General features: G+C 45.6%; 1 protein-coding gene across 1 annotated transcript in view; it reads right to left on the reverse strand.

The window, feature by feature from the left end:
• The window catches only part of HOMER2 (homer scaffold protein 2), a 519,584-nt gene that overhangs the window by 98,643 nt on the left and 407,229 nt on the right, over positions 1 to 13,712 (reverse strand). The window lies entirely within an intron of this gene.

Genomic DNA, 13,712 nt, shown 5'->3' on the forward strand with positions numbered 1-13,712 from the left:
CTTTTCAGCCAAATAAAGTAAAATGCCAGTCAGTCATTTCCAGAATATTATAAAAATTGTGCACTCAATGTCACCCGCTAATTGTATTTTCATTTTATACACCCTATTGGAATGGGAGATGTGCATGACCGCAGTCTCAACTTCTATAAAGAAGTCTGTTGCTTTCACCTCTGGAAGTATTGTGACCACTGCTGCGCTGTCTAGCAGAGCATGTGTCCAGTTCCTGTTCTTCAATAAAACTCATCTTGCGTGGCATTTCATACAGAAATAGCTGCCACCTTCTTTTTGAATTGAGGTTTTTTTGGGGGGGAAGTTGGCCTTTTTTAACTGAAACTTCTGCTGAGCATTGTGAATCTTTTTTCGGTTGCAGGTATTTTGTTTTTTTGTTCTGATTGCCCACCTCACTCACTATGTTTATCTGTGAGCCCTGAAAAGAACGAGATTGGTGTGTTTCAATACACTGATATCTATCAGGAGTTTTTATATTATCCCCATTTCTTAAATTATAATGTTTCTCAGGGGTCTCCGAATGTGGATATTCACCCCTGGCTTTTTAAAATGTTTGTTTTTGGTTATCCTAGCATTTGTTAGAACCCTCAGCTGCTTGCTTGTTAGAATCCTTATTGGATTTACCTTGTAATGTGGCCCCCAAACTATCCCAACTTATTCTCGAATAGGTTTTGGCAATAATAATTTTAGGCAGCTTGTGTTTTTGATCCTGTGCAGGAACATCCCGGAACAGCAGTGCTACTGCTTCCCCTTAAGGTTACTCAATATGATGGAGGACACTGTAGCAAATTTGCCCATTAATTGCATCCCCAAATCTAGGGCAGCCCTGTATTCATCTTGAATTTGTTTTAACACTTCCTGGAAGACTGGCAAGTGTGGGTGTATCACGTGCGGTGGTGTAGAGGGTGGCAAATACCATGCCCCAAGGGTTGCAGTTATCCTCTGTGGGAACCATTCCAAACGGCAAGCACATAGTGAGAATTTTGTTTTATCTTGGGGTCCCGTATGGGGAAAAAACTTCCAGAGCATTTATTTTCTGAGATAGCCAAAACTGAATTTCTTCATGTTTTGCAGGTGCTTTACCCATGATCGAATGCACTGTTGCAGGGTTGATGCCTGGTGTGACTGCGTGTGGTTGTGCTGAAGCAGCACGTGCTGGGTTTGTATTTAACGTTTGCATTACAAATTGTACTAAGAGTCTATGTATTGCTACAAGCTCAATGTAGAAGCGGAGAACCTCAGCTACCTCCCAGGTGACTGCATCAGGATGTAGTGCACATGTGGCCGATTAGGGCCAGGTAGGACCATCATTACTCAGAGGACCTAGCCTAACATGTAGTGTTGTATGGGGTAGGATGCCATCAAGCCAGTTCTGGTGGTCTTGAAAGGATAGAGGTATCTCTACGTATGTTTATGCTCTGTATTGTGCAGGTGCATTAGCATGTGTATAATGATTAAATCTATTAGTGTTTCCATCATCTGCTGGAAAATTGACCTAAGAGTAGAACATTTCTGTTCCATTGGCTGGATGAGCCTCAACCACACATGTAACAGCAGCCCCGGGCTGTAAGGCCATTATTTAATACATGATTAGTGAAGGGGTGGGCCTCATATTTACTGCAATTACCACCTGCTGCGGGTTTGCCATAGTAAATGTAGTGGCTCAGATAAGGACACCAATTGGGAATAATCCTATTAAAGTTCAAGTTTGGACAACCTTCAGTCTAAAATATGTGTTACCTATATATCTGAGGAGGAAATCCTTAATACCACAGATGTCTCCGTAAAGAGTATTGGGGTGCCTTTAGCACATAGTGAGAGAGATACTAAGGAGATCCGAAATTCAGTGCATGACTAAACACTGGTGGCGCCATGTTGTGTTGGCTCTCATACTCATGAGTCTGCTGGATTTGGGTGGCAGACCCACAAGGTTGTGGGGAACTAAGTTCAATTCCACACCGTGTGACAACTGCAGGTCCTATCCTTCTGGCCAGCTAGTAGTACCTCACCAACACCTGGAAGTGGCAGTGATTTATGGTAGTTGTGTGCGTGATATTCTGATTTCTCAAAGAAATCGTGGTCGTGGTCCATTGCTCTCAGTTACATTCATCTCACACATGCAAAGACAAAAAGCAGAAATTGGTTCAATGTGCTTTATTGAATCAACTGCATTCTAGATAAAATAGCATGTACCACAATGATTAGGATAATTAAACTTGATAATAGCAATGCAGTGACAAGGAAAGTGAAACATAAGAAAAGTTCCACCATAGTATCAGTATGCTATGGGTTGCAATTCCTACCTACACTACTAAAGTACTACTAGAGCATAGCAGTGTTAGCCATAATGCGCCCTTCAGGATCCCTAGGAAGACCTGAATGGTAGTTGCAAATAGGGTTGCTGATCTACTGAGTCCTCTCTAGTGTAGGTGGAAAAGATGGCAAGTCTCAGCAGACAACTGCGATGAAGCGCCAGCTTGCAGTGGTCGTTTTTTGGCTGGAACTCTCCCTTTAGCGAATAGGAAGCAGAGGGATGGTATATAATAAAACAGCTGGTATTCTGAGAAAACTGTCCTAACGTAAGAATACCTTTGTTTCTCGTGAAGTGGCAAAGATTGTGGTGTTCCTACTTTGTACTGACAACAATATTGAGTACAGCCTTGAGCAGGGTACAGAACGAGAATGTCCTACTAAGAAGAATGAAAAGAGTTCCTAGGCTAAAAGTGTACGATATAAAAGAAATAAAACATCACTGCAGAATGAAGCTTCTGCTCAGAAATTAAAATAAATTATTATTAGGCTAAATGGCACAAGCGGCAGACCTATTGCTAAAATCTTGTGCCCTTTAAAGCTCACTGAAATAACCTCACAACACTACTGGTATGCTTAAGACGCCTCCTACCCCTACTAGAACCAGAGCCAGTAAGTCTATAACTACCTGTCAATTTGGTGGCACTCATGTTTATATCCCATATTTTGCATTCACAATTTCACAAAGGCTATTTCTAAGTCCTTCTGATGGACAACCTCAATGTAAAGAGTACTCTTTGAAAATGACAATGTAAAATGTACACAATCAGTTTGCCCTTAAATAGATGGCTTCTGGAAGTGTTTTATTGTTTGAAGAAATACTATAAAGCTGCTGGCATTCCAAATATTAGACAAATGCACCAGGTGAAATGTTTCACTGATCCACATTTCATAAAATGAGTATTTCCAGCTACAGCCACAGATTGCTCGGTAATGGACTCCAGTGTTTCCAAAGTCATTCTTCTCTGGTAGATTTCTGATTCATTGTCAGTTGTTTATTTTTTTATTAACCATTACAGTTCATGAATTCAAAGTGGATAAAAATATCTGGATCCGTTCGGGCTGACTGACATCTAACTGATTTTTGATAGAAAACGGATAACTGTTAAAAATAAAAAATCCAAACCGTACTATTGATCATGTGGCCAGGTACAGCTGAGACCTCCTGTCAACCCATGAGTCTTCCTTCCCGTGGCCCGGAAACAACCTTTAATCAATAAATCACATTCCTTTGATTACTCTAGATTAGGGGTCATAAACCCCCAGCTGTATTTTATTTAAAAAAAAAAAAATTAAAAAAAAAGAAAATTCAAATCATCTTTCAACACATTTGTACGCAGTAAAATCATCATATTTACAGCTTAGGTTTACATTTGTAGATGTCTAGACTTAACCGAGTATGCTAAAACATCCAGTTTACCAGCACTATCTAAAGTTAGATGCTGTGTATCCACTTCGATGACTGTGGATGAGATCATGACTGGCTCCCATGGTAAATCCCAGACCCGGTTCCACCCCCGGCTGAGTGGCCCAAGGGTAGGTCCCTCCATATGGGAGAGTCCCAGCTCCATCCACAACCCTTCAAGGTGCAATCTTTGTGCAGAGGGGACCGTCTGCCCGCCAAGATACTTACCTCGGACGCCTTTTTCACCTCTCAGACTTCCTCCCCAAGGGCCAGTGCTAGTTTTGTGCCCAATGAGCATGTATGAGTGGTTGGCCCTAAAGACCGGATGTCAGGGATTGCTCGAAACCCCAGCGCCCCTGGATGTCACCTTCGTTTCCCAGCCAGCACCCCTTGGAGGGTCCCATGACCTTGGTTTCCTGCTCAAGTAAGGAAGGTAAGCGGAACTGCCCCACCAATCATGTCACCGTGCCACGGGACAGCATAGTAGACCAATCTGCCCCCTCCCACAGTTGTTCCCCTACTGTAGGTAGTGTACCAACCAGGCCAAGAAGTTTTCTAAAAACATGTCATTACTAGCTCGCAATAGGTGCACCCTGTCCTGTAAGAAGCACTTCCCCCTTTATGTAACCTTATGGAATGGTGACCAATCTGGGTGGCCTGAATAGCTTGGCAATCTTGTTATTTATCTGTCTCACCGAGTCATTAAGACCTCTGACCGAAATGTCACCCCTCCACTGCAACCAGGGATGATACTCGACCAGGCGAGCACCACATATGGAAATCTTTGCCAACAAACTTCTAAGACCACCAGCTCTAAAAGCTGATGCTGTCCAAGGGGTACCAAGTCATTACCAATGCAGTGCAAGATGATGCCCGGGAGCATGCACACCCGTGGCGGCACTGCGTCCACTGCCTTCCTCAACTGAGCAAGCCAGAGCCCTAAAAGACTGTTAGACCGGACACCCTTTGGGTGGTCAATCCCCCAACATTTTACTTACCTCCCTCCACTTTTCCGACACTGTTTTTGCTGGTTTTTAGAACTGTGCACTTTACCACTGCTAACCAGTACATATGCTCTCTCCCTTAAACATTGGTTCATACCCAATTGGCATATGTAAATTGCTTATAAGTCCCTAGTAAAGTGCACTCATGTGCGCATGGCCTGTAAATGAAATGAGACTAGTGGGCCTACAACACTGATTGTGCCACCCACATAAGTAGCTCCTTAACCATGTCCCAGGCCTGCCATTGCAAAGCCTGTGTGGGCAGTTTCACTGCCACTTCGACTTGGCATTTAAAAGTACTTGCCAAGCCTTAAACTCACCTTTGTCTACATATACGTCACCCCTAAGGTAGGCCCTAGGCAACCCATAGGGAAGGATGCTATGTAGGTAAAAGACAGGACGTGTACATATGTATTTTATATGTCCTGGTATTGAAAAATTCCTAAATACGTTTTCCACTACTATGAGGCCTGCCCCTTTCACAGACTAGCATTAGGACTGCCCTCATATACTTTGAGTGGTAGACTCTGATCAGAAAGGAATAACCAGGTCATAATTGGTATGGCCAGAATGGTAATAAAAATTCCTGCTTATTGGTGAGGTAGGATTTTATATCACTGTTTTAGAAATTCCACTTTTAGAAAGTGAGCATTTCTCTGCACTTAAAAACCATCTGTGCCTTACAGCCTGTCTCCAATCAATGCCTGGATTGGGCTGGTTGACAGCTTGCTGGTGCATTTCCCCCAGACAACCACAAACACAGGACACTCATTCGCACCTGCACTCATCTGAATACTGACTGTGTTTTCCTGGGCTGGAAGGGTGGAAGGCCTGACACTTACATTTCAAAGGCTAGTGGCCAGCCCCCAAACAATGGACTACCAAACCCCCTTCTGGGACCCTGGCAGACAGGACTATATTGAAAGGGGAACTTGTGCACTTCAAAACTACTCTTTGAAGTCTCCTCCACTCTGACCCCACCAACTCAGACACTTCTGGACCTACACCTGCATCCTGTCAAGAGGAACTGCCTGGCTGCCCAAAGGACTAATCTGAACTGCTTTGTTGAGAACAACTGCTGCCCTGCTGACCTCTGACTGCTGAGAAAGACTCCACCTTCCCCAAAAGTGCTCTCAAAGGACTCAGATTAAACTTGCCTCCTGTTTTTCTGAAGTCTCTGGGCCAGAAAGACTGTCTCTTCAGGAAACTCCTTGTGCGTCGAAAATCAATGCACCGCCTGCCAGAATCGACGCAAAGCCTGCATTGTGACCAATAAATCGCTGCACAGCTGACTGGAACGACGCAGCCAGACTTTCCGACTGAAATTCGAGGCAGCGCCTGGCTTGTGACGGACAACTGGATCAACATAGCGCCTGTCTCTACTTCCAGGGCGTAAAGGATTTTCCCCCACATTGTCCCGGGCGTCCAAATACCCTGCATCGGAGTGAGGAACCAAAACTGCGCCCCGCAAAACACAAACCCCTTGCAGCGTGGAAATAAATGACGCATTGTCTGTGCTGCACCGGAAAATTTGGCGAACACCTTATTTTTCCACGCATCTCCTCTTCTGCGGTCTCTGTGAGTCGTTATTTTTGACAGAAACCAGTTACTGTGTGTAACAGAGACAACAGTTAACAATCTTTTAAACATTTCAAAAGTGATATTTTAACTTGTGCTTAATGAATCTTTGCCGTTTTGACCTTATTTAATTCAGATACATATCTATTTTTCTAATCCTGTGTGGTGTATTTTTGTGGTGTTTTCACTGTGTTTCTGTAAGATTTATTGCACAAATACTTTTCACATTGCCTTCTAAGTTAAGCCTGACCCTCAGTGCCAAGCTACCAGAGGGTGGGCACAGGATCATTTAGATTGTGTGCGACTTACCCTAACTAGCATTGTGGTCCCTACTTGGACAAAAGGTGCATACCTCCGCCAACTAGAGACCCCATTTCTAACAATGACCATAAAAGGCAAGGTGATACCCTGCCTGCGAGCCATGTGATGCAAAGAGATTTCTTGAATGTAATTCACCAGCTAGCCGCACATGAGAATGGCTGATCACCCAAACATCCGTGATCCCGTCAGCTACTGCAACACCGAAACCCTCAGGACCTCTGACTGATCGCAGCAGCCACCTAACAGAGAGAGTAGGAGGGGACAAAACAGTACAAAGCAGAGCACTTGAAGCACATGCAGTCTCATGTAACGTTTATAACAATTAGAGGATCCCCTGCTAATCCTCCGTATGGCTGAACCTGAGAACCCTGGAATCCGGTCTGGGCCCCTTGAGCAGCTGCCAGCCCTTCAAAGCCATCCTCATCAGGAAAGATTGTCCCATCGGGAGACCCAAGAAGCTGAGCGAAGAAAGAAATTGAGGCAGCGTGGCGCCTAGCACATGCAACTTATCTCCCCTCGTCCCTAAGTGTCCCCAAGAATGCCATGACTGAGGAAGGATCAGACCAATCGGATAACCCCGCACGTACAAGGAATTCTGAATGAGGACCCAAAGCCCCCTTTTAATGCCTTCTTGGTCCTGGGAGCTGAACTGGCTGCCACAAGGTCTGGTAATCTTGGGCACCAATTTGCCACAGATGCTCCAGGAAGAGTATGGGAAATTCCTCCGCTCCTGGATGGTAGAACCTGAAAACCTGCATCTTAAAACAGGATAGGGAATCAGCGGCGTTGTTCAGAACAACAGGCACATGCTTAGCTCTAAAAAGGACATTAAACCGCAGACACAAGAGCACAATTTCCTTCAGAAGCCTCAGAATTCTGCATTTTGCAGCTTGCTGGTTGATACACTCTATCACCGATATGTACTCATACCAGAAAACCATTAACTGATTATGAAAGTGCTCGGGCCACACTGTCAAGTCTATGAGGACTGGGAACAGCTCAGGAAAGCCAATATTAGCTACCAACAAGAATTGCACCCACTCCTTGGGCCAGAGCTGTGCACACCATGCAGTGCCAACCCCTCACTGCCTGCTGCATCCCTAAGGAGACCCAGCTCTTCATTGGACCACAGCTGACTCAGCCACATAACTGTTCCATTCACATGTCCAGGAATGACTCCCAAATCCTCATATCCTGCTTGACCTCGCTGGACAGCCTGGTGTGGTGATGTTTTACCTTCAATCCAGACATGCCTTGAGCAAAGGAACAGGAGAAGGGGCGCCCCATGAGGATGATCTGCAAAGCAAAATTAAGTGGCCCCACTAGTTCTTGCAGCTGATAGAGCGTGTCCTTCTTAGCCCTCAGACATTCCAGCAACGTTTGTGAAAAAGCATCAGCCTCCCACACTAGAAGCCTTGACACCCCTGCAGCAGAATCCAATTCACTATCAAGTAACTCAATTGTGGTGGCTGGGCCTACCATCATGGCCTGTGCTGGTGGGACCCCCAAGTCCTCCATATTTTTTTTAAAGACCCCCAAAGCTTTAGCGTACCGCTCAGATTTGGGAGGGGGGCAAGGGGGCTAAGCATCGTAAAATCAAGGTAGTGAATTGGTGACCTGACTGTTTTATTAAAAACCTGTTCAAGAAATGCTAAGTTTCTCAAAATAGGAACAGGACACAGAGCAACCCATTGGCATACACTTATCAAAATAGTAGGCCCTCCTCAAACTGGCAACCCAGGAGACGAAAGTCTTCTGGTTGGACAGGCAGCAGCCGGAAAGCAGACTCAGTATCAGATTTAGCCATCATAGCCCGGGGCTCCAGCTCCCGCAGCCTGATCAAGGGATGTATACTACTTGACTAAGCAGAATGCCCCGTCAATAGCTTCATTCACAGAATGGCCCTTGGGAGCAGACAGGTTATGGATCAACCTGAACTCCCCTGTATCTTTCTTAGGGACTACTCCCAGGGGGGAACATACAAAATCATCCACAGGGGCCAGATCGAAGGGACCCACTACATGACCCAAGCTCAGTTCCTTTAAAATCTTTGCCTTTGCCACAACCGGGCTTGATCTGAGAGACTGCTGGTTCCTACAGTGGGGAGAGCCCACATAGCCTTCAGCTGGGATCCTAAAACCTTCCTTAAAAACGTCACATTATATCTGTACAGCCATATAGTTAGTATAAGTATTAAGCCAAGGTACCTTTGCCAACAGGTTATCAGGGCAGGGAGCCTTGTCAAAATCAAAGTCCTCAATCCTGCTTCTTGTTGCCTTTGTCTCTGGATATTTTAAAACACTTAAATTCAGGGTGGGAGACCTGACCACAGAACTAACAACAATGCTTGAATCGACAGGTCCCAAGGTCATAAGCAAGTGCGCTGGTTAAAATCTCAGCATGCCCCTTTTGTTTTTGGCCCCCTCACTGGGCCACTAGTAGACACTGACCCTGCTTCAAAGGGCTGACCCCATGTACCTTGCAGAAGATTCATATATCGAAGCCAAGTGATTATATCAATCTGATCCCACCCTAGGTCGGGCCTATTGACCTTAATCCTCCTGAACTCCTTATAATTCTTCCAGGCCGTACCACCACATTTGTCATGAGCACCCACAATTCTGTTGTGAGAGCAAGCCTGCTGAGCCCCAATATTATTGAAATGCTCTGCTAAAATGGCCTGGTAAGTTAAGAAAGCCCTAACACAATTAACCAGATTCTCATTAAACTTCTTCTAGGGATTGGCCATATTCCCTAGAGTGTGCACATTCTTTACAGGGCTTAACCTCCTCTTTCTCAGAGTATTAGGAAAGTGTCCATATAAGCTGCTTGGCACATGCAGACCCAAGCGCTCATGCTCAGAGCGAATGTCACTCAGATCCATAGGGAGTAGAGCCCCTGTGCTGGACCCGAGCCTTGCCACATTCCCCTGCACTCCCCTGATCACCTCTATCAGTACCTAAGTTAAAACCAGGCATCAAGGTCTTTCCATAACATCACGGTCACCAACACCTGCTAGGGCGCCCCCCCCGCCAGAGGTTCCATCAGCAAACCAACCTCAGAGAGCCATAGCAGCACAGATGGTAAATGAGCCACCAAGTCTTGCTGTCCCTGTCCCCCTGTGGAGGTAACTCCTATAGTCATACCAGAATCAACATCCTGCAGAACGCTACCAGCTGCTGCTGACCCAGAGACATTCACAGCGGTACCCTGAACTGACATCTGGTCAGCATTACTCGCAGCCGGCACAACTCCCAAGGAAGGAGCCCACACATTTGTGGTCATGGCCTAACCTGTTGCCTGACCAGGAACATCCAGGGCCAGAGTCAGAACCACCAGGGCCACCAACCCACAGCTAGAAACCGGATTCCCTAGAGTGACCTGGTCAGAGACAGCCAGCTTTAATGGCGTCCCTCTACCTTTCCTCTGCCCGCAAGCTCTCTTCGGGACTGGAGGGAATGCCTCCCTGGGGGGCACTCCTGCCCTCCTTGGCCTTTCCACCTGCTACCCAGGCACCTCACTATGGACTGGGGGCTTCGACGTCAACGATGCAATGGCCTGATCCATAGCATTCATTCTAAGCATCAATGCTTCCAACTGCACCTCAATCCGGAATCGCTTAGCACTCCTATTGCCCACTTGCTGCCATGCTCAACAATCCTCAGAGAAAAATATCACTACAACCACTCTAAGACAAAGGATGCTACACACAACAGAGACTAAATTACTGACAGAAAACAATTACCAACAACAAACTAGAGCAGACCTACTGGAACACCCACAGAGTTGCCGAAATCGTAAATAACCCTAAAGCAAAGTGTGATGCCTAGGTGGAATGACTAGAAACGGAGCGAGGAAAAGCAACTTGTGCCAAACTCTGCTCAGGCACAAGTATTAACACAGGCACGAAGCCCAGCCAACGAATGAACCTAAAAACAAACCAGCAGCATCAGCTCACCCAAAATCAACAAACATCAACCCTGCTGATGACCTTCCTGCACAAATTCCTTCCCAACCACTTAAACTGCATGCCAAGTTATCCCCCTCACCTGCAGCACCAGGGCCCCTGCCAGAGCAGACACCGAGCAACGCTCGAGTTAGGTGAGCAAAGCTCTAACCTGTGTGGTTCCAGGAAGGTGACTATGGGCTGCTGCTGTGTGAAGTGGCAGAGCACAAGCCGGAAGCATGCTTGTCCCCAAATTCTTACAAGCGGAGCATGCTGAACCTATAGGAAAAACTCCCTGAAAATTTGACCCAATTCTTCAAACTCCTTGCGAAGTTACAGTGTAGGTCTTCATGCGGTCGGCAAGAAGGAAGGAAAGATATGCTCCCGACTGTGACCACTCTTAGAGGTGGGGTCAATGCGTGCGTTACATTTGCGCGGCCCGGAAGTACTACGGCCACGCTGGCGCGTCAGTCAATGCCTAAGAGGGGACAGAGGTGCAATGCGCACCCCTCCCCCCACAACAAGTATCTCCCAGCCTACCATCTGTGGGTGCCCCTTTGATATGGGGAAATCCTGTTCATCCCCTTACCTATAAATCAATGACAGTGCTGGAATTAGTAAACATTTACTTGGGAGCCCATAAATCGGGGGTCAAGATGTGGAAGAGTAAGGAGGTGGAGTCACGAGGGAATGAGTCTGAAAACCAAAGTGACAGCATACTTTTTTTTTTTATCTGCTAAAAAGAAATTGCCAACACGGACAAATGTGGCAACATATATGTTCTAGCTTACTTAATTGGTCACAAAGAGGCTACGTTTTAGAATATTTTACAGGCTTAAGACACCTACTGCAGAGATCTTTGTGTGGCTAACAATTTTGAGGGGATGTTTTAATGCTGGTTTAATGCAGTTCTGGGCAAGTACTGTGATTTGTGCCATCACAATTTTGACTCAAAGAAGCATAGAAGGTTAATGTGCCTGATGCAAAGCACATTGTGTAACATGCAGATCACAGATTTGTTTTTTATGTAGATAGGTAAGTGGACTACTGCTTTTGACAGTGCATGCACATCTCTTACACCGGGGTTGAACAAAGTAAAAAAACTGCCTCCAAGTGATAGTTTCTATAAAGTATTCATGATGTGATAAGCTATGTACACTTGTTTCCTTCCATTCTATTGCCATCTAAGTGTTAAGTGACAGATCGACCCTAACCAGGATATTACTTGAACATAAGGAGGGCTGATGGTCTCCTAAATCAAGCCTATTTGTGCCCAGTTGGGCATCAAAATAAAGCCCAGTTCGCTATGTGCACGTTACTGCACCAAACAGAAAGCAGGCGATGTACAGGGACTGCTGAATTATGTCCTGTGTCAGAAAATGACACCAGGACAAATTCAGCATATTTCTCTTGGTCAGCCCAGATCTGGCCCAAAGAAGCTGCTGGAACAAGGATCGCATGAGATTCCCCCCTACTTTCCAGCTCTGATCTAGACCCCTGCATTTCCCACTTGAATCTACATCACAAAATCTTGTAAGTCCACAACTCTTGTATTTGCCAATGTCTTAATCTCAATTGATTTCTACAATGGTTAATACAAGTAAGTATGCACAAGCGCTCTGCCCCTGTTGTAATCTCTTTGGGCTTTTAACCACGCCCATGTCACTGCTGTCACTTTCATTGGTTCGTGGGCTTGCCTTTTAAAATCCACCTGATTTCATTAGTGAAAGGCATGCATACGTCATGCCTTTTCCGGTGTTTGGCCCTCCTCGAGAGCACCGGCCAAATACTGAAAACATACGATCCTCCATGTTTTCAGCATGGTTTCTGGACTACTTTATCTTTTTATTTTCCATGCAGCACGAAAGTGGTGGGTTTTACATAGCGCGATAGCGCTTTTTTTTTTTCCTCTTTCAATGTTGATGGCAAGAAAAGTCCGGTTAGGAGTTTACAACGCTAATAGCTCTAACCTAACTCGAACAAACACGGGACCCGTTGCATAGCAAATGCTTGTATTTCTACAGTGTTCTTTCTTCTGGTGAAGGCAGGATTCAAGAATACAAAAATGTCAGTGACGGAGCTGTGGGTCTATGATGCCTGCTGCAGAAACTTATTTTTGCAGTTTTATACAGTACAAACTCGACCCAAAGGTACTGTTGCACTTTCCATATGCACCAGTAACATTACACAAGGAAACATTCATTTTTTTGGATGGGCACGGGGAGATTAAGTGATTTGCTCAGAATCACAGGATGTTCAGCCGACGCCAAGACTCGAACCTGAATGAATTAATACATTTTTTCAAACCGGATTCCCCAACTTCAAAGTTGGCAGCAAGTATTGACTGCTGCATGCGCCAGGGAGTGCCCTTAGTCTTTGAGGATCATGTTTGTGTGTATATTACATTTATGTAATGCAGCGAAAATAAATGTGGTCCAGTACCACAACTGTACTATCACATTCATACATTAATTGCACAAAGCAAACGTCAAATTCAATGTTATTACAAAAGTGCAGTAAAACTCACATGAGAAAAATAGTATCTTCTGCCCTACAGGTTGCACAATACAAAAACACTTCATGTAAAATCTGCTTATACTTAAGGAGTCATCTTCAATGTGATTTCATCTTAATGCAGAGCTTAAAGCCATCGCATCCCCGTTTTAGACAAATACTTCGGTTTAACAAAAGCAGACATGAATAAAAAAATGCCAAGACAAACCACATGAAGACATGGGTATTGCAATATGCTGTGATCTGCAAGTGTTGAGGGAAGGGATGTCATGATCAACTCGAGGCTTCTTCACCTCTCATGGGTCACAGTCCCTCCTGATACTCAACAATCGTAATCCATGCATGGATAGAGAGATCGATAGACAGATCGATAGACAGATCGATAGACCGATCGATAGGCAGGTCGACAGGCAGGTCGACAGGCAGGTCGACAGGCAGGTCGACAGGCAGGTCGACAGGCAGGTCGACAGGCAGGTCGACAGGCAGGTCGACAGGCAGGTCGACAGGCAGGTCGACAGGCAGGTCGACAGGCAGGTCGACAGGCAGGTCGACAGGCAGGTCGACAGGCAGGTCGACAGGCAGGTCGACAGGCAGGTCGACAGGCAGGTCGCGTGAGTGACCCTAA

The sequence above is a fragment of the Pleurodeles waltl genome, chromosome 3_1, assembly GCF_031143425.1.
Source record: "Pleurodeles waltl isolate 20211129_DDA chromosome 3_1, aPleWal1.hap1.20221129, whole genome shotgun sequence".
Lineage (NCBI taxonomy): Eukaryota > Metazoa > Chordata > Amphibia > Caudata > Salamandridae > Pleurodeles > Pleurodeles waltl.